The sequence below is a fragment of the Suncus etruscus genome, chromosome 16, assembly GCF_024139225.1.
Source record: "Suncus etruscus isolate mSunEtr1 chromosome 16, mSunEtr1.pri.cur, whole genome shotgun sequence".
NCBI lineage: Eukaryota > Metazoa > Chordata > Mammalia > Eulipotyphla > Soricidae > Suncus > Suncus etruscus.
The window spans coordinates 2,491,294-2,517,114 of record NC_064863.1 but is presented as its reverse complement, the minus strand read 5'-3'; positions in this window follow the sequence as shown (position 1 = coordinate 2,517,114).

Genomic DNA, 25,821 nt, shown 5'->3' with positions numbered 1-25,821 from the left:
TGATTGAGATAAGTCAGAGAAAGATAAGAGAAACAACAGACATAAAACATCTTATGTATCACGATATTTTCCTTGTTTCTAAGGAAATCAAGTCTGCTTATAATCAGGGAATATCTGAATACAAAAAAAATTAGGGTTTCGTTTTATCATTCACTTGGGGCAGAAGAAGGAAGGGAATCTTCAGATAAATACAGAGATTTCCCCGGGCATATTTCTAAGCCTGGTTCCAGGTCACATTTTACTGCTCACCGATGCTACAGCAAAACCTCTGGGCAAAAACAATACCACAAACATTAATACTGCAACAAGTATTCTCTCACATGATTTATTGATCTTTGATATCATTTCAAGGTCATCCGGTTCTTTTTCATTCCCATAACAACCTGGAGATAAGAGAAAGAGAGGCGTTTCACTTTGAGTTTTCCAGGCTGGGGAACAAAGACAGAAATTGTCTAGGCTTTTAGCCGGAATCATAGGAAATGTGTTGGAGCAGGTTGTGGAATTGAAGCTTTTTGCTTTCAAGTGCGATTCTTTTTAGACCAAGTCCTTAACTTTAAAACAGCTCCTTTATCGCTAAACAAGTTCAAGTAAAATCTTACTCTGAAGTTCCATTATAGAACAAAAGAGGCAAAAGAAATCCTGCAGGTAAAGAGAGAACCAGAAATCGAATTTCTCATTTGGTCTCCCTTTAGCCTTTCTCTCGCTTTGCTTTTTATTTCTCCCTCTACTGCTTGGGGTATCAGTCTGGTTAAGGTCTTCTTTTGATGCCAATATCTGTTTTCCCTTTACTCTGTCTCTCTAGTAATCTACTTAAATATATTTATTCCATTCCCTAAAATAAGCATGCATATTTGTAAAATAAGTAGCGGGATTTTGGTGTATATAAACATGCATGTGTTGTTTCTGTACATGCTGAGGTTACATAAATGGTTTATACATTTGTGCAGTGCATACATGACCCTATGTTTCTTATTTTCATCTATGAATACTGTTCTTTAAAAATCTACCCCTGGGCCAGAGGGATTGCAAAGGAAGTTAAAGCATTTATTTGCCTTGTGTGAGTCCAATCCTGGATCAAAACCAGCACTACCTCTGGTCCCCTGAATTACCAGAATCTTTCCTGAGTACAGAGCTAGGAACATTCTGGATCTAACACCAAAACAACAGCAAAAATTGACCCAATGTTTTATTCTGATACCAATCTTGGTTTTTTATATGTACATAATGGTTCTGTAACATAGGGATTTGTACATTTTTTCACCTAAAGCCCCTTTTAGCCTGAGAATTTTTATATAACCCTAGATACAGAAAATAGGTATACAAATCAAATATTTACTGATAATATTTTTAAAACAATTTTTAAACATCCACATTCAGTATGTAACTCCATATGGGATTCACAGCCCATAGTATAAGATATTAGACTATATATAATATATACTAATATGACATATTTTAGCTTTATTCTCATCAGTAGTGTTGTAATGTATCTGAAACTTCACCGAAAAAAAGACCTGAAGGGATTTTTTATAAGATGAGAAATTACTTGGATTAGTCACTTTATTATTAAGCATACAGAGGCGTTATCTTGTTAAATACTATAAAACTGGTTCAAAGAGGACTACAGTATTCATTAATATACGCTTCTTTCCTTTTCAAAAATTCCATATGTTGTTGGGTGTTAGATTTTGAATTTTGTCTTTAAAATTGTATATTTCTTCTGCACATTTTAACGGGATTTTCTGCTTTTCTTGAGTTTTCTAAATTTCTTTAAATGTATAGATATGAAATCTTTACAAGTTTTTAGATATTTCAAATATCGTCACCAGTGTGTGAACTCAATGCATTTCTTAATTTAGTCAAGTAGGAATCCTCGATATTACCTGGTTTTCTTCTCCACCTTTTGTTTTTTAACTTTTGGGTTGTTATTTTTGGATCTTGAAGAGGTATTGCTTTATGTTACAATGCTTGTCCTTCTATATATATAACTTGCTGTATAGTTTATTCACTCACATTCAGATCTTATATTTAGCAACCATATATAGATTTATATGTATATATGCATAATATGGCAGGAGTTAATCTTTAATTTTCTGCAATCAATGAGTTCATTTCCCAAGTACCATATCTTTTCTATTATTTACCTGATCTTTATGGTGCCTTCTTTATTATATATTCTACTCCAATCAATGTTTATGTTTTATTGGTAAACTTTGTCTATTTACTATCACATTATAGTGTTATTTCATCTATCTTGTCTCTAATTTCTATCAGGTAATAAAATTTCTTCTATTTTTAAGTTATGCATTCATTTATTTCTGGCCATAGCTTGTTCAATTTTTTTACTCTAATAATTGTGTAATGTATTTATATCATTAGTTCTAGCCCCAAAATATAAGACATAATGTTGGTTTCCTCCATCTCCACAAAATTTATCAATCTATATTTTTATTCTATTCAGATTTACATTTTTATTTTTATTTTATATTTTATTTTATATTTATTTGTATTTCTTTTATTCTTTATTTTTATTGTTTTTTTTTTTTTTGTTATGTTTGTGCTCAGGATTTACTCCTGGCTCTGTGCTCAATAATCTCTTCTGCATTGCACATGAGAACCATATATGATGCCAGGAATCAAGCTCAACTGGCTACATACAAGGCAAACACCTAACCTACTATACTGTCTTACCATACATTGATTTTTTTTTAATTCAATAATAGCACTTACTAAGCTATTTAATCATATTCTTATAAGCTGATGTAACTTTCAACACAATACAAAGAAGGCAAAAATACTATTATTAGGCATGAAATTATAGCATAGCATTGTTTTCACAAGGCTTCTTTCACCCATTCTATAGGTAGGAGACTCAACAAAGGCAGATAGCAGCTCCTAGACTTCTATTTTTGAAGCTCTAAGTAAATTTTAATTAGTATGTATTACTTTTTTACTCATTTTCTTTATTTCTCTTATTAATGATAGTACCTCTAGGACAATGACATAAAGTTATCCTTTATAATATGTTATCTTTATGTATATTTGTGGTGTTGATGACCAAATCGAAGGCCTCCCTGGAAAGTAGTGTGTCACTAAAATTCATCATTAATCTCCGTGTGATATATTTTCTGACTTCTTATGTAGCTGCAAATGTACTTACTCATCTTCTTCTTAAAAGCTGAGTTGGATTTATTAATAATCAAGATTTTAAATGATATTTAATTTTAAAATAAGCACTTATGCCTTGCCTTTCCTGTTCTTTGTTTAGATATCACCATTACTTAATACCAAAAAAATTACTTGACCCTTAGAGACAAGGAGGAAAGTAAAGGATGCTAAAGCAAGGAAAGAAGAAAGCACACAGAGTGGAGGGAACCACGACTTGAGAATCACAAAAATGTGGATTTAGGTTGAGGAAGATAGATCATTACTAGAGGAAAATTCTAAAAGCCCACAACTAGAACAGTGATGAAAAAAGTAAATGCATAAAAAACAAACCCACACTTTTAGTTCTTTATCATGCATTTATCTATTCTCTGTATTCTTGAGTTATAGCTAAGAATTCGGTTTTATTCAGGTCTAGTGACCAAAAAATAGAGTTAATGGCCAAATAAAAAGAATTAAATGGGTTCGATCTTCAGCACACCATGTGTGTGGTCCCCAGAGTCCCGCCAAGAGTGATTCTTGAGTACAGAGCCCTAAGCACCACTGGGTGAGGCCACAAAACAAAATAAAAATTCTGGCATTTGCCTGTCTTATCTTTGTTTCCTTTACTGTCAACCCTTCATAGTAAATTGGAGAATTATATATTTTTAATAAATCCATTTGCCAAGAAAAATTTGAGAATATTCTAATACAATGATAAGCAATCAAATCACATGCTTACCCTTAAGAAGCTTACTTTTTTACCCTTAAGAAGTCATGAAGATAGTATAATGCCAAAACCAGAAATAAGGAATGAATGCATACTGATTGACTGAAGAAGCATAAAAATTCATTCAGTAGAATTCTAAAAATGAGCACAATTATAAACCGCATTAACCTGATAACAATACAATCAGAAATCTAAAAAAAGAAATAAACATGGTCAGGAAATAACAAAGGTTAGTGCACTTGCCTTGCCCAGGGTCATCCTGAGTTTGATCCCTGGAACCTATATAGTCCCTAAATCCCACCCAGGGGTGATGCCCAAAATCAAAAATAAATAAAATAAAACCTAAGAATCATAAAGTTTCCCTGATATTTGCTCTAATTTAAGGATACCTAACAATAAAGCAAAGAAGATTATTTCAGAAAGAAGAAACAAAATTTTTTTTTAATTTTATCAAGCTGCATTTTCTAGTTTTGTGTAAAGAGTAACATTTACGGAGAAGTAAATATTTAAAGTGGAACAAGTGTTATAAAGAAAAAAATGTCTCAACTACTATGAAGGGCTATGATAAACAAAACAATGCCTGGTAGGCAATCAAAAAACTTTCCCCCAAATGTGCCATTTAATGGAATTTTTATGTAAACATATAATGAATAAATAGAGCTTTATAAATAAATTAGATCTTTTTATCATCTCTAAAATGAGATTTCCATTTTAAGAATTGGTATAAAAATTAAATAGGATAAATTAAGCTGTTTTAAATCTAGCTTCACACAAAGCAATAAATAATCACATAAAAAATAACTGAGGCTCCTAGCATAATGCTCTGCACATCAGACACTAAATAAATGAAGGCTTGCAGCTATTTTTTAAGTAGATAAGTGAAAATACAGTTATTTTGTAAAAATTTAGTGATTCCTTTCTAATAGGATTTTGTTAAGAAGTAATCAAATTTAAAATATAAGTCAGCTATATATTACTGTGTTTTAAATTAGCATGGTATCAAAATTATCATAAATAATTCACTGATTTAAAAATATGTAAAAGATCATTTGGTAGGCATATTCAATGTCAAATATTCTACTAATATAATGTGGCAAAGAGCCCACACATTTAATTATTAGTTTCATAATGAATAAGGTTTTTTTTTATTGTTCCAAAATGATTTCCTTGAAGTTAAAGTGTAAGAACATGATAGAAAAATTTAAAAAATAATTTAACTACTAGCCACTGATAGCTCAGTGGGCAGGGTGCTTCTTATCTGAGGTTGACATCTAAGAAGAATATGGAACTGAAACTCCTAAGAAGATTCATCATTGGCTGGGGGAAAAGACACAACCGCATCCTTCAATAGGAGAGGTGACGTTCTTATAAGCATTTCTTATTGGAAAAGTAAATCAGACAGGCTTTTCCTGATGTAAGCAGCAAATAACCTCAAATGCACAAACATCGAGGAATTACAAATAAAACTCAGAGGAGCGGTGTTTCTTTTATTGCAATGCCTCTGTAGGAGAGGGTTAGAGATAAAGACTGGCCGGACATCATAGTCTCTTAAAATAACCATTTAGGGTTTGTTGCACACATCCACTGCGGAAATAAAATGCTTCTTGGATTTTATTGGTTCAATACATCCAGGATCATAACTATGTAATCAAGTATGTTTCGGAATATTACATTTTAAAATAGCATTCGTGTTTTATTTACCTGATTTCTTATTGTCCTCCAAATCACTTATGTGTCTACTTGACTTGGGCTAATATATTGACTGGTATTTTCTTGGATTCCATAAGCAACGTAAGAAAGAAGAATTTGGCATTATCAACTAACATTAACTGAACATTTCTAAAGTGAAACATTTTTCTTCTATCCTCTAGAGATTGAGTGAGCAGTCCTTACCTGGAGGTACCATATTCTCAAAGAAAAAATCTTTTCAAATTCAAAATAAGGTTTCAAAATAATAGGTTACAAAAACCGTTATTGAAATGATCTAAGAATAATTCCACTTTAAATCCAAGCTCTGTGCTAGACTTAAACGCAAAGATATTCTATACCTGAACCAGGTGTGATAAGATTTATATCCTCCAATTTATCCCAACCACTAGAAAGAGAAACCCTGGAGAAACCCTGTATCTCTTAGGCAAAGGAAATTCCTTTTCGAATGACCCCAATATTTACTGTGCATCTGCAGGAGGGAAGAAAAAAAAAAGCACAAAACAATTTTTTTATTATTATTTACTTATCTATTTTTTGTTGATTTCATTGTTGTGGTTTGGCTATTGAAGTGGATGTCTCCATTTATATTTATTTATTTATTTTCTTATTTTCTTTTCTTATGTGCTCTGCCACATTTTTTTTATCTCAATACCATGGCTTTTATATGGTGCTTACCCTTGTTTTTTGTTTTGTTTTCTTTGTTTGTTTTAGAATGCTCACTGGATATTTTATTTGACAGTTCTTTATGTACTGTTGTGGTGTTTCACCTTCTTTGTCCCCTTCGTCTCTCAAACCAAGGATGAAAGCCTCTAGAAGGACTCCGCCCATTTCCGGAGTATCTGATTCCTTTTTTTCTTTTTTTTCTCCAGGTTATTACTTTTCTCTTCTTCAAACAAAACCGCATAACTTGAACTATCTAGTCCCGCCTCCCAAATAGGTGTAAGACCACTAAGTAGTAAGCGAGGCACAGAGGGGACCACTTATTCTAGCAGCCCCAGGGGTAAGGGAAGAGGATATCAGAAGAAGGAAGGGAACGGAGGTGGAGGGAGGACAATTCGGTGATTGGAATTCCCCTGATTTTATGTTAATATGTACCTAAAATATTATTGTCAATGATATGTAGGCCACTATAATTAAAATAAAAATTATATTAAAAAAGAAATGAATTATAAAATTAAATAAAAATATTACATAATATACATTATATAATCTATTATAATAATATATAATATTAAATAAAATATTACATTTAATATCTTTACTCCTGATTTTAGAGGGTTACTTACGGGACCAACATGATAGCTCAGTGGGCAGGGTGCTTCTTATCTGAGGTTGACATCTAACATTTGCCAGAAGTGGTTTCCTGGCCACATACACCTAGGTCTGGACTGAAACTAAAAAACAAGACCAAACAAAATAAATAAATAAATAAATAAATAAAAGAGGGCTACTTGAACTTGATTATAGACTTTACTTAAAGTGAAACGAAAATGTATAACAAATATTAGTGTTTACTGGGATTTTACAGTACTATTACTTATATTTTCCTAGTTTGGAAAATATCCACACTTTGAACAAGAATTTTAGAAGTCTTCTTCTGTGTGAGAGGTCAAGAGGTTATCTATACCCTCCCCCACTGAAAAGAGTCACATTAAAATTGTCACCCTTACCAACACATGAGTGAAAAGTCGCTGTTCATCCACTGGAAAGAGCTCAGTAGGTAGGGTGCTTGCCATCCACACCACAGACTCCACTTGGCATCCCCCACAATGAACATGGTCCCCTCATACCCACTAAAAGTAATCCCAGAGGAGAATGAAAAGTTAGGCCAGAGAGTAGTCACAACCCCCAAAAAATTTTTTAATATTTTTTAAAGGCAGTCAGGACAGCCTGAGGGGATGGCTCAGTAACAAAAAGCATCTGCCTTGCAAGCCTGAGGCCACAAATTCAATCCCTGGAACTATGCATATAACAAACTTCCATCCCAGAAACTCAGTTGTCGGAATCCTCCTCTATTGCAACAGCTGGATAGTGTTTAAGACACCAAACCAGTTCTGTTTGCTTCCCCAAACTCATCCCCGCCCTGGAGATGCAGCTGCAGCAGGGACAAAGGAAAGGGAATGTGAAAAATAACTGTATTCTGCTACTAATAACAGGCAGATACCTAAAGTGTGTGAGTAGTTCAGTGACTTCCTGAAGTCACCTGATACTTGAGTTTCTTTCATCTTTCCCCTCACTCTCCATAGTCATTAAAGACACAATCTAGCTGTTGAAGCTGTTAAATCTAGCAAGAAAATACAATAATATAAGCAGCAGAAAGACCATTCCCCTCCCCATTTAAGAACTTTTATTTTATTTTCTAAAGCAAGAGATGGGGGTACAAACAGTTAAATGCCTGCCCCAGAGGGAGGCAGGGGAAAGGGTTGGAGGGAAACTGAGGACATTGATGGTGGGAAATATTCATGGGTGAAGGGTGGTGTACATTGTAAGACTGAAATTCAGTCATGAACAACTTTTTTGTAATCATTTAATTTATTTTTATTTATTTATTTATTTTGGTTTTTCGGTCACACCCTGCAACCCTCAGGGGTTACTCCTGGCTCTATGCTCACAAATCACTCTTGGCAGGCTCAGGGGACCATATGGGATGCTAGGATGCGAACTACCATCCTTCAGTATGTAAGGTAAACGCCTTACAACTATGCTATCTCTCTGGCCCCACTTCTTTGTAATAATGGTGTTTAAAAAAAACGGGAAAAAATTGTTTTTAACAATTTTTATTTTCTATCCTTGTTCACAGCCACAATTTCAATCTCATCAGAGAAAACTTGACCACACTTAACACAAGGAAAATACGAAAATGTTTTTATAGAAACAGGACAATCAATGTTGAGTAGATAGAAAGAATACAAACAAACAAACAAACAAAAACCTCTTTCATAACAAAAATAATATCAATAATAAGAATAAGGAATTTGATTCATAGGTGAATGCTAGGACTTTTGCTAATTTTGGTTTGCGGGCTTTTTGTTTGTTTGCTTGTTTTTTGTTTTGGGGAACCACACCCGGTGACGCTCAGGGGTTACTCCTGGCTATGCACTCAGAAATTGCTCCTGGCTTGGGAACCATATGGGACACTCAGGGATCAAACGGAGGTCCATCCTAGGAGAGCGACATGCAAGACAAACACCTACCACTGTGCCACTGCTCTGGCCCCTTGTTTTTTTGTTTGTTTGTTTATTTTTTATGCTTGTTTTGGGTGGTATTTGGAATCACCATCAGGGTCTCCAACAATCAAGACATGTGTTCAACCATCTGAACTACATCCCCTAGTACCAGTGCTGTTTTTTCAAGCAGAACATTGAATACAGTCCAAAGCTGTCAGTAATAAAAGAACCAATTACTTTTGGGTCATGAAAAGACTGAGTGTGGTTGCATAATAGAGAGATTGGGACAGTAGGAGCCAGAGAAGTAGTAAGTGGTGGTGGTGGTGGTGATAGTAGTAGTAGTAGTAGTAGTAGTAGTAGTAGTAGTAGTAGTAGTAGTAGAATAGCCAGAGAATAGGGTGTTTGCCTTGCATATAGCTGACTCAGGTTCAATTCCCAGCATTCCATTGTTGGGTCCGAGCTAGCAGCCCAGTGATAAGACAAAGAGACACTCGGCAATGCAAGTCACAAAGTGGGGTTTTATTTCTTAGCTAGCTAAGGGTCCAAGACTTCCACCTGGGAACAGGCTTCCAGTCAAGGACCCATAGTCTAGGGGAATGAGGGTATATATAGCCATCGCATGTGTCAGAGCTAAAGGTACGGCCCAGGGAAGCAGATAAAAGGGACACACCATTCAAATGCCACCAGATACATAATTCAGATGTTACCAAGCTGATTTGTTAAGGCTAATCCTGAGTGCACGGACTTGGGTGCAGTGTTCAGGGTCTTGTGTCTCCCTTTGTCTCCGACACTTATCTGAAAGCCAAATCCCCACAAGCTAACATGCTAACCACAGGAGTATATGGAAGCAGTGTTAGCAAAAGCAGAAACTTTCTTGGGAAAGAGGAAACCTCAGGGTCCTACACCATATTGTCCCCTGAGGTTGCGAGGCTCCTGAGCATGGAGCCAGAAATAACCCTGAGCACTACCAGGTGTAACCCAAGGCATAAAGAGAGAGATCAGGAAACTAGTAGGTGAGTCTAAGAGTGGGGATTCATTTTTTTGTTTCGTTTTTGTCTAGGGGCAAGATTCAGCCGTGCACAGAAATAACTCCTGGTTCTATACGCAGGAATCACTCCTGGCAGGCTCAAGGGACCATGTGGGAAGCTGGGAACCAAACCCAGTTGGTCACATGCCAGGCAAATGCCTTACCCACTGTGTTGTTGCTCTAGCCCCTTGGGCATTCTTTTATACTTTTAGAGACATTATACATAAAGGTTAAATTTTAGAGTTTGTCAAAATGGTGACTGCTGTCAAGCCTGTCTGACCTTGAGAACTCTAGTTAACCTTGTGTCTCAGATATAAAATGCAATAGGGATCATACTAATTCACTGAATTATAATGAGTATAAGCAAAAATGAAATAGGAGACATGCTCAGAAAACAATAAACATAATAATTGTAAAATAAATTGTACCTATTGTTGGTAAACTGTGAATGATATTACATATCTACATCAGGAATAACAACCCTTTAATATGAATAGATTAGGGACCTACCAAGCAACCTGGCAAAAATCAGATTACTTTGAGAAGAAGATAATTTTGTCAGTATGAAATATTTAACCTGTTGTCAAGCAGGCTAGGAGGAAATTTTAACTGAAATGACTTTCTGAACTAAGTCAAGGAGATTGGCTGTGTTTAATCTCTTAGTATTATTACCAAACTCCTTGTTGAGATATTATATTTCAACTACCATAACAGTGCAAGTAAAACCTCACAAAAATTTAATAATGATGTTTATGTTTCTAAATCCTAACAATTTATTAAGCAAAATTTCTTTATTTATTTCTTTATTTATTGGTTTTTGTGCCACACCCAGTGATGTTCAGGGGTTACTCCTGGCTATGCACTCAGAAATCGCTCCCAGCTTGGGGGACCATATGAGACGCTGGGGGATCAAACCTTGGTCAGTCCTGAGTCAACCACGTGCAAGAAAAATGCTTTACCACTGCACCACCTCTCCAGCCCTTATTAAGTAAAATTTATTAAGTGAAAGTGTGTCATTGTTCCTTTAATACCTAATAATTCAAAGAGGCTACTCCCATGACTCCTGGGATGTAACCTAGGTCTGCATTTGCTGAGCTATCTTCCTGACTTGAAATTCTTTTTTAAAGTTGAATTTTTTTGTAAGTGTATTATCTTTGTACTTCCTACCTATTCATTTCCTTTTTTTAAACTTGCATACTAGAAATAATGTTTTTCCTAATACTTATACAAGCTTTCATTTGAAAAATTAATTTTTTTTCAATCTTTTTTTTTTTATTTAAACAACTTGATTACATACATGATTGTGTTTGGGTTTCAGTAATAAAAGGAACACCACCCATCACCAGTGCAACATTCCCATCACCAATGTCCCAAGTCTCCCTTCTCCCCACCCGACCCCCGCCTGTACTCTAAACAGGCTCTGCATTTCCCTCATACATTCTCAATATTAGGACAGTTCAAAATGTAGTTATTTCTCTAACTAAACTCATCACTCTTTGTGGTGAGCTTCCTGAGGTGAGCTGGGACTTCCAGCTCTTTTCTCTTTTGTGTCTGAAATTTATTATTGCAAGAATGTCTTTCATTTTTCTTAAAACCCATAGATGAGTGAGACCATTCTGCGTTTTTCTCTCTCTCTCTGACTTATTTCACTCAGCATAATAGATTCTGTGTACATCCATGTATAGGAAAATTTCATGACTTCATCTCTCCTGACAGCTGCATAATATTCCATTGTGTATATGTACCACAGTTTCTTTAGCCATTCGTCTGTTGAAGGGCATCTTGGTTGTTTCCAGAGTCTTGCTATGGTAAATAGTGCTGCAATGAATATAGGTGTAAGGAAGGGATTTTTGTATTGTATTTTTGTGTTCTTAGGGTATATTCCTAGGAGTGGTATAGCTGAATCGTATGGGAGCTCGATTTCCAATTTTTGGAGGAATCTCCATATTGCTTTCCATAAAGGTTGAACTAGACGGCATTCCCACCAGCAGTGGATAAGGGTTCCTTTCTCTCCACATCCCCACCAGCACTGTTTGTTCTCATTCTTTGTGATGTGTGCCATTCTCTGTGGTGTGAGGTGGTATCTCATTGTTGTTTTGATTTGCATCTCCCTGATGATTAGTGATGTGGAGCATTTCTTCATGTCTCTTTTGGCCATTTGTATTTCTTCTTTGTCAACGTGTCTGTTCATTTCTTCTCCCCATTTTTTGATGGAATTAGATGTTTTTTTCTTGTAAATTTCTGTCAGTGCCTTGTATATTTTAGAGATTAGCCCCTTATCTGATGGGTATTGGGTGAATAGTTTCTCCCACTCAGTGGTTGGCTCTTGTATTCTGGGCACAATTTCCTTTGAGGTGCAGAAGCTTCTCAACTTAATATATTCCCATCTGTTAATCTCTGCTTTCACTTGCTTGGACAGTACAGTTTCCTCCTTGTAGATGCCTGTAGTCTCAATGTCCTGGAGAGTTTTGCCTATGTGTTGTTCTATATATCTTATGGTTTGGGGTCGGATATCGAGGTCTTTAATCCATTTGGATTTTACCTTCGTACATGATGTTAGCTGGGGGTCTAAGTTTAATTTTTTGCAAGTGGCTAGCCAGTTGTGCCAACACCACTTGTTGAAGAGGCTTTCCTTGCTCCATATAGGATTTCCTGCTCCTTTATCAAAAATTAGGTGATTGTATGTCTGGGGAACATTTTCTGAGTATTCAAGCCTATTCCACTGATCTGAGGGTCTGTCCTTATTCCAATACCATGCTGTTTTGATAACTATTGCTTTGTAGTACAGTTTAAAGTAGGGGAAAGTAATTCCTCCCATATTCTTTTTCCCAATGATTGCTTTAGCTATTCTAGGGTGTTTAATGTTTCAGATGAATTTCAAATGTGCCTGATCCACTTCTTTGAAGAATGTTATGGGTATCTTTAGAGGGATCGCATTAAATCTGTACAATGCTTTGGGGAATATTGCCATTTTAATGATGTTAATTCTGCCAATCCATGAGCAGGGTATGTGTTTCCATTTCCATGTGTCCTCTCTTATTTCTTGGAGCAGAGTTTTATAGTTTTCTTTGTTTAGGTCCTTCACATTTTTAGTCAAGTTGATTCCAAGATATTTGAGTTTGTGTGGCACTATTGTGAATGGGGTTGTTTTCTTAATGTCCATTTCATCCTTATTACTATTGGTGTATAGAAAGGCCATTGATTTTTGTGTGTTAATTTTGTAGCCTGCCACCTTGCTATATGAGTCTATTTTTCTAGAAGCTTTTTGGTAGAGTCTTTAGGGTTTTCTAAGTAGAGCATCATGTCATCTGCAAACAGTGAGAGCTTGACTTCTTCCTTTCCTATCTGGATTCCCTTGATATCTTTTTCTTGCCTAATCGCTATAGCAAGTACTTCCAGTGCTATGTTGAATAGGAGTGGCGAGAGAGGACAGCCTTGTCTTGTGCCAGAATTTAGAGGGAAGGCTTTTAGTTTTTCTCCATTGAGGATAATATTTGCCACTGGCTTGTGGTAGATGGCCTTAACTATATTGAGAAAGGTTCCTTCCATTCCCATCTTGCTGAGAGTTTTGATCAAGAATGGGTGTTGGACCTTATCAAATGCTTTCTCTGCATCTATTGATATGATCATGTGGTTTTTATTTTTCTTGTTGTTGATGTTGTATATTATGTTGATAGACTTATGGATGTTAAACCATCCTTGCATTCCTGGGATGAAACCCACTTGATCGTAGTGGATGATCTTCTTAACGAGGTATTGAATCCTATTTGCCAGGATTTTGTTGAGGATCTTTGCATCTGCATTCATCAGCGATATTGGTCTGTAATTTTCTTTTTTCGTAGCATCTTTGTCTGGTTTAGGTATCAGGGTGATGTTGGCTTCATAAAAGCTATTTGGAAGTGTTTCCGTTTGTTCAATTTCATGAAAGAGTCTTGCCAGGATTGGTAGTAGTTCTTCTTGGAAAGTTTGATAGAATTCATTAGTGAATCCATCTGGGCCTGGGCTTTTGTTTTTGGGCAGACTTTTGATTACCATTTTTATTTCATCAATGGTGATGGTGGTGTTTAGATATGCTACATCCTCTTCCTTCAACCGTGGAAGATTATAAGAGTCCAAGAATTTATCCATTTCTTCCAGGTTCTCATTTTTAGTGGCATAGAGTTTTTCAAAGTAGTTTCTGATTACCCTTTGAATCTCTGTCATATCAGTAGTGATCTCTCCTTTTTCATTCCTGATACCAGTTATCAAGTTTCTCTCTCTCTCTTTCTTTGTTAGGTTTGCCAGTGGTCTATCAATCTTGTTTATTTTTTCAAAGAACCAACTTCTGCTTTCGTTGATCTTTCGGATTGTTTTTTTGGGTTTCTACTTCGTTGATTTCTGCTCTCAGCTTTGTTATTTCCTTCTGTCTTCCTATTTTTGGGTCCTTTTGTTGAGTACTTTCTATTTCTATTAGCTGTGTCATTAAGCTACTCAGGTAAGCTCCTTCTTCCTTCCTGATGTGTGCTTGCAAAGCTATAAATTTTCCTCTCAGTACTGCTTTTGCTGTGTCCCATAAGTTCTGATAGTTTGTGTCTTTATTGTCATTTGTTTCCAAGAACCTATTGATTTCCTCCTTTATTTCATCTCGGAACCACTGGTTATTGAGTATGAGGCTGTTTAATTTCCAGGTGTTAAAGTTTTTCTTCTGAGTCCCTTTGGAATTCACAAATAATTTCAGAGCCTAGTGGTCAGCGAAGGCAGTCTGCAAAATTTCTATTCTCTTGATATTATGAAGTTATGTTTTATGTGCCAGTATGTAGTCTATCCTGGAGAATGTCCCATGTACATTGGAGAAGAATGTGTACCCAGGTTTCTGGGGATGGAGTGTCCTATATATATCCACTAGGCCTCTTTCTTCCATTTCTCTCCTCAGGTCTAGTATATTCTTGTTGGGTTTCAGTCTGGTTGACCTATCCAGTGTTGACAAAGCAGTGTTGAGGTCCCCCACAATTATTGTGTTGTTATTGATATTGTTTTTCAGATTTGTCAACAGCTGTTTTAAATATTTTGCTGGCCCCTCATTTGGTGCATATATGTTTAGGAGAGTTATTTCTTCCTGCTCTACATACCCCTTGATTAATATAAAATGTCCATCTTTGTCCCTTACAACCTTCCTGAGTATAAAGTTTGCATTATCTGATATTAGTATGGCCACTCCAGCTTTTTTATGGGTGTTGTTTGCTTGGATAATTTTTCTCCAGCCTTTAATTTTGAGTCTATGTTTGTTCTGACTATTCAGGTGCGTTTCTTGTAGGCAGCAGAAGGTTGGATTGAGTTTTTTGATCCATTTAGCCACTCTGTGTCTCTTAACTGGTGCATTTAGTCCATTGACGTTGAGAGAAAGAATTGTCCTGGGATTTAATGCCATCTTTATATCGAAATTTGGTGTGTCTTTTGGTTAGTCTTGTTTTAAATTAGGTCTTTCAGTTTTTCTCTTAAGACTGGTTTTGAGTCTATAAAGTTTCTGAGCTGTTTTTTGTCTGTGAAACCATGTATTCTTCCATCAAACCGGAAAGTGAGTTTTGCTGGGTACAGTATTCTAGGTGAAGCATTCATTTCATTCAGTCTTGTCACAATATCCCACCACTGCTTTCTGGCATTGAGTGTTTCTGGTGACAGGTCTGCTGTAAATCTCAAGGATGCTTGCTTGAATGTAATTTCCCCTTTTGATCTTGCTGTTTTCAGAATTCTGTCTTTATCTGTGGGATTTGTCATTGTGACTAGGATGTGTCTTGGGGTGGTTTTTCTTGGGTCTCTCTTGGTTGGTACTCTTCGAGCATGCAGGATTTGATCACATATATCCTTTAGCTCTGGAAGTTTCTCTTTAATGATGTTCTTGACCGTTGATTCTTCCTGGAAATTTTCTTCCTGGGTCTCTGGGACTCCAATGATTCTTAAGTTGTTTCTGTTGATCTTATCATAGACCTCTATTTTCATCTGTTCCCATTCTTTGACTAATTTTTCCATTGTCTGTTCATTTGCTTTAAGTTTTTTTTCCAATCTCTCCTGCTGTATGGAATTGTTATGTATCTCATCTTCACAGCACCAAGTCTATTCTCAGCTTCTGATACCCTGTCCCAGAGCTTATCCATTTTGTCATTCACTTTGTTTACTGATTTTTTCAGGCCTGTTAGTTGACATGTTATTTCAGTTTGGAGTTTTGTGATTTCTGTCTTCATATTTTCTTGATTCTTATTAGTGTTCTGTTCCACTCTATCCATGGTTTCTTTGAATTCTTTGAGTATCTTCCATATTGCTACTCTAAAGTCCTTATCTGAGAGGTTGATTAGTTGGTTGGTCATTAACTGGTCATCAGAATTGTCATCTTCATTCTCTATGTCTGATGCTGGCCTGCATTGTTTCCCCATTGTCACACTTGTATTGTGTTTTTTTTTCTACGTGTTGTGGTGGTATTCATTGGTTATATGATGCAGGCAGCAAACTTCTCTGGCTCAGCCCTTTCTGGATGGGCCGACTTGCCTCCTAGGTAGGGGACTCCTCCGTGGATGAAGCTTCACACAGGATCAAATCTTAGGCCCGAGCACGCAGCAGAGAAGACAGTCTGGAGAGAAATTCTTGCTTCTGTGATCCAACACAGTTCTTCGTGTGGTTTTTTTTCTTCTTGTGATGGTGTTCTTTTTTAAGAAAGAGCGGAAGTGGAGCTAAGTGCCTTCTGGAGCCTCTTTTCAGCCCACTCTCAAGAGGTTCACGCAACAGGATAGTAGAGAGACACACACAGGCAGCACTCACAGTTTTTCACAGTCGGGCCCCACTGGACAGGCGTAGTTTGTACTCGCTCGCTGGGCAGCTTCAGAATGCTGTATTTTTGGGGTTCGCTTCCCAGGACTCTGAGGAGAGCTTCAAGAATTCAGAAAAGACAGGACAGGGCTCCCTTCAGGTCGTCTGTTTCCTCAGAAAAAGCACAGCCGGGTGGAGACTCTGCAGGTAGAGCAATCAGCACTCTGCCTGGAAACCCCCACATCCAGCCATCTCTTACTCACTTGCTGGGTAGCTTCAGTTTTTTGGGGGTTCGCTTCCCAGGGCTCTGAGGTGAGCTTCCAGAGTTCAGGAAAGACAGAGAAGAGTAGGACAGGGCTCCTTTCAGGTCCTCAGTTTCCTCAGAAGAAGCACAGCTGGGTGGAGACTCTGCAGGTAGAGCAATCAGCACTCTCCCTGGCAACCCCCACATCCAGCCATTTCTTACTCACTCACTGGCTCGCTGGATAGCTTCCAAATGTATTTTCTTTGGGGTTCGCTTCCCAGGGCTCTGAGGAGAGCTTCCAGAGTTCAGGAAAGACAGAGAAGAGTAGGACAGGGCTCCCTTCAGGTCCTCAGTTTCCTCAGAAGAAGCACAGCTGGGTGGAGACTCTGCAGGTAGAGCAATCAGCACTCTGCCTGGTAACCCCCACATCCAGCCATCTCTTACTCACTCACTGGCTCCGAAAAATTAATTTTTTAACCATTCAGATGTTTTATTAGTTTCTAAATTAAAGTCTGCACCAGGGAAGTATCAAAGTGGGAGGCACTGATTCAACCCTTGATGTAATAAAACAGAGAAGGGAAACATTCTGAAAGTAAATGAGTGTGGAGAAAGCCATATAAACTCTCCTCCCCAAAGTCAGTGGCATTTGAATTAAGTTATACAGAATCTGAAAATATTTTGAGGATAGTAATTCCCTAAAAAGAGAGTTGGAACACTTAGATGAATACTCTTGTAGCGAATGGGATTTCCACCCTTCCAATCATGTAGCTGATTGCCTTGACAATCCTTTCCATCCCAACCCCTCACCTTCAATGTTTCCCAAAAGTCACCTTATCTAACATAAATCCAGGTGTAGTTGTTAAAGGGAGATTATTTTAGACTCTCACCATTTAGAAACTTGCTACATTTTAGGACCTCTATCCAAGTGTTGAATATAAAGATCAAAATACATGAGTTGATCACGATATTACCAGTATAAAATTTAAAGATACTAAATTGAACGGAAATAACATTGATCTGACACAATGAATATATAGCTCCAGAAACAATTTGAAACAAGAAATTAAAAGGAGAAAAAATTAGGAGAAATATGATATGACAAACAACAAAAAACAAATTCTTCTTTGTGTAGACTCTAATATGCTATCATATTTTTTTAAAAAGTCATTTGGAAGACTGCATGTTTTTTTAACATTTTATTTAAAAGGAGTTTTCAGAGCCGGAGAGTTAGCACAGTGGTGTTTGCCTTGCAAGCAGCCAATTCAGGACCTAAGGTGGTTGGTTTGAATCCCAGCATTTCATATGGTCCCCCGTGCCTGCCAGGAGCTATTTCTGAGCAGATAGCCAGGAGTGACCCCTGAGCATCGCCGGGTGTGACCCAAAAACCAAAAATAAATGAATAAATAAATAAATAAATAAATAAATAATAAAATAAAAAGAGTTTTCAAACCAGTAGAATAAAATTGATAGATCTGCAGGTCAGCTAATCTTTGAAAAAGGATCAGAGTATAAAATGGAGCAAGGAAAATGTCTTCAGCAATGGTGTTTTAAAAATTGGTCAGTCACATTAAAAATTTAATTGCACCCCTATCTCATAACTTGCACAAAATCCAATTCAAAATGAATTAAAAATCTCAATCTCAAAACTGAATCCATAAACTCTATTGAGTAAAACATATGTAGAATTCTTCACAACACTGAACTAAGAAGCATCTTTAGATATATATTAAATACAATTGCCCAAGCAAGGAGAAGCAAAGATAAACAAACTGGACTACGTCAAATTAAGAAGCTCCTGAGCTTTTAAAGAAAAAAATGTTCCACCCAAGAGAAGGGACACCCAGTCAAACCCACACCTCGTCCCGGGCAAGAAAAGACAGCCAACTCCCCTGCGGACTCATGCTGCGAGGCCCTCCCTACCAACTCCCCCTAACGTGGACTGTTTCTTGAAACTGGACCTAGGTCCAAAAGTATCCCCAATGCAAGAACTCTTCCAAGACCTCCCTGCCGCAAATTTTTACCAACCTGAAGAAGGTCAGGGGGTGTGATAGGAAGATGCCTGGGAACCCACACATCACAAGAAAAACCCAAAAGACAATGGGAAAAACTGTACTTCCAACATAGGCATAAGACCTGTAATACACCACCTCGTTACCTGCTCTCCCCCAAATGTAAGGTAGTCTTTTGCACCACTTTGGTCCTTTAAAAACTTTGCTAACTCATTTTAGTTCTTTTTTTTTTTCTCTTAAATTTCTTTATTTTTTTAAATGTTGGTCCTATATATACATTTGCGAGCACATACATTTTTATTTATTTTATTTTATTTTATTATTTTTTTATCATTTTTGGGTATGTGACCTGTGTCTGTTATCCCCTCTGTCCACCCCCAACCACACCGACAATACAATGTAGCTCCACTTCCCCCTGCAAAGACACACTAAATAATGGGGAAATCTTACATATAAAAAAAGAGCTCTTGGGGCCGGGCGGTGGCGCAAGAGGTAAGGTGCCTGCCTTGCCTGCGCTAGCCTTGGACGGACCGCGGTTCGATCCCCCGGTGTCCCATATGGTCCCCCAAGCCAGGAGCGACTTCTGAGCACATAGCCAGGAGTAACCCCTGAGCGTTACCGGGTGTGGCCCAAAAACCAAAAAAAAAAAAAAAGAGCTCTTATCTACTAGAGATAGGAACTCATAGTTGTTTACAATACAGGGATATCTCCTACCTTGAAAATATGTCATGTGGAATCACTTAGACCTCAGATGATTAGATACCATTTATCTAGCCTTGAACCCTGGATCCAAGACATAGAATCGGCACAGCTCTTCACAACAGCTGCAGGAAACAAACTCCATCCGAGACAGCCTTAATACTGCGGGGTCAACAACAAGGGCCAGCTCTAACATGATATCCTGACAAAGAGGAAAATGTGAACAACTTGACCTTAGAGCAGATTAGCCTACCTTACCAGCTAACGACAAGACAAAACCAGAAGACTCGGCACCCTTTGGTAGGTCCAAAAGCCAAGATCGTGACTTACAGATGACTGGCTACTAGAACCACGACCAGACAGTATACATCTTGGGACCAATAAAAAAGCCCTAGTTTAGGGTTTGAACTATGACTTGCACAATAAGCATGATCCCCAGTCCCAAAGATCTGACAGAGACAACTGCAACAGAATGGGCCTTCTGGAAGCACAAAGAAAGACGCTAACCTAGGTGCCATCCTAGGTTCAGTGCAAAGACCGAGGTCACCAACCACAGAAGATGGACTAAAACGACACTGAGGTAACAGAACCTCTAGAACCACAAAGACTGACTTCACCATAAGTCCTACCTCAGGATCTGTGCAGATACTGAGACCTCTAAACACAGAGCTCTGAGTGTATCACCCTGGACAGAACAGAAGTCTTCCACACACCAAAAAACACCACCGGGAGAATAAATGATCCTGAGCAAAGTCTAGAGCTGATCCCATGACAGTATACTCCAAGGACGGAGAAACCCCATATTTCTTAGGCCAAGTGAATTCCTTTTCGAATGACCCCAATATTTACTGTGCCAGGGCAGGAGGGGAAAAAACAAAAATACAAAAAGCACAAAACCTTGGTTATTTTATATATATATATACATATATATACATATATATATACATATATATATCTTTTACCTTCATTTATTATTGTTATTATTATTTTTATTTACCTATCTATTTTGGTCGATTTCTCTGTTTGGGTGTGATTATTGAAATCGTTGTCCCCAATTATACTTATTTTTTTCTCTTCTCTTCTTTTCCTTCGTTATGTGCTATGCCATGTTTCTTATTTCAAGACCATGGCGTGTTTTTGGTTTGTTTGTTTGTTTTTGTTTTTGTTTTTTTGTTTGTTTGTTTTGCTTTGTTTTTCGTCTGTTTTTTGTGGTGCTTATCGATATAGCTGGAGTCCTCACTGGATAATTGACACTTTTTTTGGTACTGGTGGAGTGTTTCACCTTCTTTCTCTCCTTCATCTCCCAAATCGATGATGAGAGCCTCTAGAAGGATTCCACCCATTTTGGGAGTATTAGACTCTTACCCCAGTTTATTTATCTTCTCCTTTCCAGGCAAAACCACGCAACTTGAACTAGCTAGTCCTGCCTACTGTTAGAGGGGGAGATAAGGGAGGCATCAAGACCAAACAGGTGCAAGACTACTAAGTAGTGGGTTGGATACAGAGGGGACCACATATTCTAGCCGCCCTGGGGGTGAGGGAAGAGGAAATGGGAGGTAGGACAAAAACGGAGGGGTAGGGAGGACAATTTGGTGATGGGAATCCCCCCTGATTTTATGTAAATATGTACCTAAAATGTTATTGTCAACAATATGTAAGACACTATGATCAAAATAAAAATTATATTAAAAAAAAAGAAAAAATGTTGAGCAGAATTCTGGTCTTTTGTATTATGTCTTTAATTTCGTATCTTTTTTTTTTAAGATACCTCATAGGCTGGGGAAAAATTCATCTTATAAAGGGTTACTATCCAAGATATATAACACACTTATAAAACATAACAAATAAAAGATAATCAAACCTTTTAAAAAAATAGAGATGTGATGAGCAAAAACTTCCTCAAAGAATACATATGGATGGTTAATATGTATAAGAAAAACTTCTCTGTATCACTGGTCGTTCAAATGCAAATGTAGACATCAATAATATATTACCTCACATCAGTGAGACTGGCACACATCTAAAAGGACAAAATAACTAGTGTTGGTGTAGATGTGGGGAAAAGGAATCTGCATCCACTGTTGGTAAAAGAAAAAAAATATTGCTTGCTCAAGCTTCTTCGAAAACAATATAGACACTCCTCAAAAAACTAAGAATTGGGATGAAGTGGTGGCACAAGCCGTAGAGCAATTGCCTTGCATGCTCTAACCTAAAACAGACTGCGGTTCCATCCCCAGCATCCCATATGGTCCCCCAAGCCAGGAGCGATTTCTGAGCACATAGCCAGGAGTAACCCCTGAGTGTCATCGGGTGTGGCCTCAAAACCAAAAACCAACCAAACAAACAAAACCTAAGAATTGTTTCTTTACATCTATAAGACCTTGTAATATGATTTCTAGGAAGTTACCTAAACTTCTCTTCAGACATTTCCAAAAACTCTATTCAGAAAAGACCTTTGCGGGCCCGGAGAGATAGCACAGTGGCGTTTGCCTTGCAAGCAGCCGATCCAGGACCAAAGGTGGTTGGTTCGAATCCCGGTGTCCCATAGGGTCCCCCGAGCCTGCCAGGAGCTAGTTCTGAGCAGACAGCCAGGAGTAACCCCTGAGCAATGCTGGTGTGGCCCAAAAACCAAAAAAAAAAAAAAAAAGACCTTTGCGTGCCTATGTTCATAGCACACTATTCACATTAGATAAAATCTAGAATCAAGCCAAGTGTTCAAGAATTGATGACTGAATAAAGAAACCATGAGTTGTACATACACACAAGGGAATATTGCTCAGCTCTAAGAAGAGATAAAGCTATGCATTTTGCTGCTACACAGATTGAACTGGAGGGTATCGTGCTGAGTGAATCAGCCACAAGGAGACAGACAGATACAAACTGATGTATTTTATATTGTGATATTAAAAAAGCAGAGTAAGAGAATAGAAAATGGCCAAAGGCAGCAGAATCTACAAAACTGAGCTTCCCATGGTGAGGAGACTGAAAGAGGGAAGATCAGTATGAGGGAGACAGCATGAGACCGTGATAGAGCTCAGTGGACGCTGGTTGAGGGTGTTTCTTTTAGAAAGTTGTGTTCATAAAACCCTATCATTAACAGTACTATAAATCACAGGGAAAAATACATTTTATTTGATTAGATGAAAGAAGACAACATTTGACTAGATGGAGTTTCCATCATGTGCTTCCAAATTAATAGTCATAATCCCTAGTTTAGAGATTCACAGGTAACAAGCATAATGGTTTTTTTTTCTTTTTATTCCTCTGTTTCTTCTAAATTTAAAAAATCAACGATATAGAACTTTGAAAAATTTTAAGTTAAAAAACAAACAAAAGGTTGAAGAGTTAGCACACTGCTAAAGGCACTTTTCTTACACATAGTCAATCCAAGTTCAATCCCTACCACTATCTACAGTAACTCAAATTTTTTCAGGAGAGCCCTGATTATCAAGAGTGTGGTCCCGAAATAAGTCAAACAAAGAAAAGACTTCTCCTTTTTTGTTTGGTTTCATTTCCTTCTTTTTTTATAGAAAAATAATAATAATACCTTTATTTAAGCACCATGGTTACAAACATCTTTGTAGTTCGGTTTCATTCATAAAAAGTACACCCCCCCCCCCGCTTCACCAGTGCAGCCTTCATGCCACCAAAAAAAAAAAAAAAATTCTAAGTGCTCTTTTCAGACTTTAGAATTTCCTATCACTGAAAGAATATCTAGAAGATTTAAAATAAAAACTAAAAATTTAAGTGAGAAGTGAGGCTATTGCATCAAAGAAGTGGCATGCAGTTTGATAAAATTTAGACAGAATTATTACAGTTGGGGGGGTTTGTGAAAATTAGTTTATCTCCAATGAGGTCATTAGGAAATACATTTATTTCCATATAAGTAATAACGTTAACAAAAAATAAAAATAGAAAGAAAGAGAAAATAAAATAGGAAGAGAAGAAAAAATAAATAATAAAAGAAAAGAAGAAATAAGAAGAAATACAGTGGCAAGCTAATTTGTGATTATGCAGGGGTCTCAAACTCGCGGCCCTCCGTACAACATTTTGTGGCCCATGGCCGGCCTTCAAATATCGCAGTATTCGCGATTATTCACTTACCGAATAATCGCAATAAAAAGCGCATTAGTAAGAAAAAAATCGCATTAAACATTCGCATACCCCGAGCAGTTCCGTTCGGGGTATGCGAATGTTTAATGCGATTTTTATCTTACTAATGCGATGTTTTATTGCGACTATTCGGTAAGCGAAGTCCCTTATGCGGCCCTGCCTCACCCCGACTTTGCCTCCTGCGGCTCCAGGTCAATTGAGTTTGAGACCCCTGGATTATTGTATCTTCATTGGAGTCTTTAAGCCAATGACAGGTTTAGCTGTCCACTTTATTTCATTTGTTTCTGAACAGTAAGTGATCTCAGCTATACGTTGGCATCTGAATTGGTATGTTCCTTTAGAGATGACAGTATCAAACAAATGAAGTTGTTCAGGAATTCAAAGCCCTATTACTGAAATATGGCTTTCGTGGGGGCATGGTCTGAGCTTCCAGGACTCCCCCAAGAAGGTGAATGTGGGTGGAGGGTGCTCACACTTGCCCCCAAACAGCCCTGGTGATATCAGGCCAAATACTAGTGCACCTGAAGTTTCATCAGAGTCGGAGTAGTGAGGCAGGGCCATAGGCCAAGCAATGATTTTGAGTGATAGATGCAGTGAACGTGGCTGCAATAGAGTGGAGCTTGGACCATCCTCTCCTTCCAAGAGTTCCAGCTTTCAGCTACATGTCCTGTGAATCTATGATTTTTCATGGGTTGGTTTAATTCTCTTTTGAGCAAAGAATTAGTCTATAGAGAGCTGGCCTGATAGAAATACGGTGACTGCATTTGTGGGCATGGTTACAACCGCCATTCTTCCCAGAAGGATACGTGGGATACCAGATTATCTAGAGTTTGGTCAGACTGGTGTCTCTGCAGAGTATCATATAGCAGTGATGATGCAGGGCCGTATGCAAAGTGGTCATTACGTGGGATGGATGCAGCAGGCATGGCTTCAGCAGGGCAAGAGGTTGACTCTCTTTCCCTGAGATTTCTAGCCTTCTAATGTATGGCCACTGTACCCATGATTTTTTTATGGCCCAGTTTACATCTCTTTCAATCAGGGTGAGTCTATAGAGTTGGCCCAGTGCAAACATTCAAGTGTATGCTTATAAACGAAAAAGATCTTGAGAGAATTTTCACATTTTTTGTTGTTTATACTCCAAGATATTGGTCATCAGAGTTGAATCTGTACAATTTTTCAGACAGTTAGTGCTAATTCAAAATTGAAATAATTTTAAATGAAGAAAATAACAGAAATGTGTGTATGAAAATATATGTATGCCTGGACATATGTGATTTCAAGGTGTAACAGCTTTTCCATCATGTCTGTTCTTATCGATTTAAATTATTTCTTGAGATTATTTTTTAATCCTCAAATTTTCTTCCTCTTTTCCTACAGCTAAACATTTTATTTTAACTTCCTTATTTTCTAGCAGAAAAATGCTACATCTTTGGAATAAATAGAAAACTTTCTTTACTAAAAGTTATGAAAATGCCTTAAGAGTAAGTTTTTAAAAACTTGAAAATGGGAATACTATATCCTGGATTCTGACATTAAAAGTCAGTCGCCTCTGGCATTCCAGTTTACAATGCCACTTTGTTCTTGCTTGGAATGGTTTGTGTGCAATTGCACTGTGAATTGAATTTTGTGTTTACCTGAAAGTGAATGAGTTTTCAACTCAAGTTTTCTAGAAAATAAGACCACAGTGTAATTTGAAAATAAATATAAATTTTGCAGGTGTTAATTTAATTAATCACGGAATCCTTTAGACTGAGACTATAATATCTTAGCTGCCTACTTCAGCAAAACAAAACCTGAGACTGAAGTGTCTCAATGTTAAAAAATGGAAACCTAAATCTTGGATGGAACTACAGGGTATCATTTGTGTTAAGTACGAATCAGAAGAAGAATGGCAAATCCCTGGATTACCTCCATTCTATGTAGGATATAAACAAAGAAAGTGAATGAAGTGAAGGAGTACAATCCCTGAAACTTTGAATCCTGAGGTACCAAGTTGAAGTCGAATGTGGGGACAGGAAGAGGTAGACTAGAAGTGACATTAGGAAAACTGGGAGGTCTTCAGCACTGTGGTGGTGGAGGTTTTAGGGGAGCAGCACTCACATTATATACCAAAGTTCATTAATGTATAATGTATTCATTATATGTATTCATATAGCATTCACTATTGTTGTTTTTTTTTTGTTTTTTTTTGTTTTTTTTTT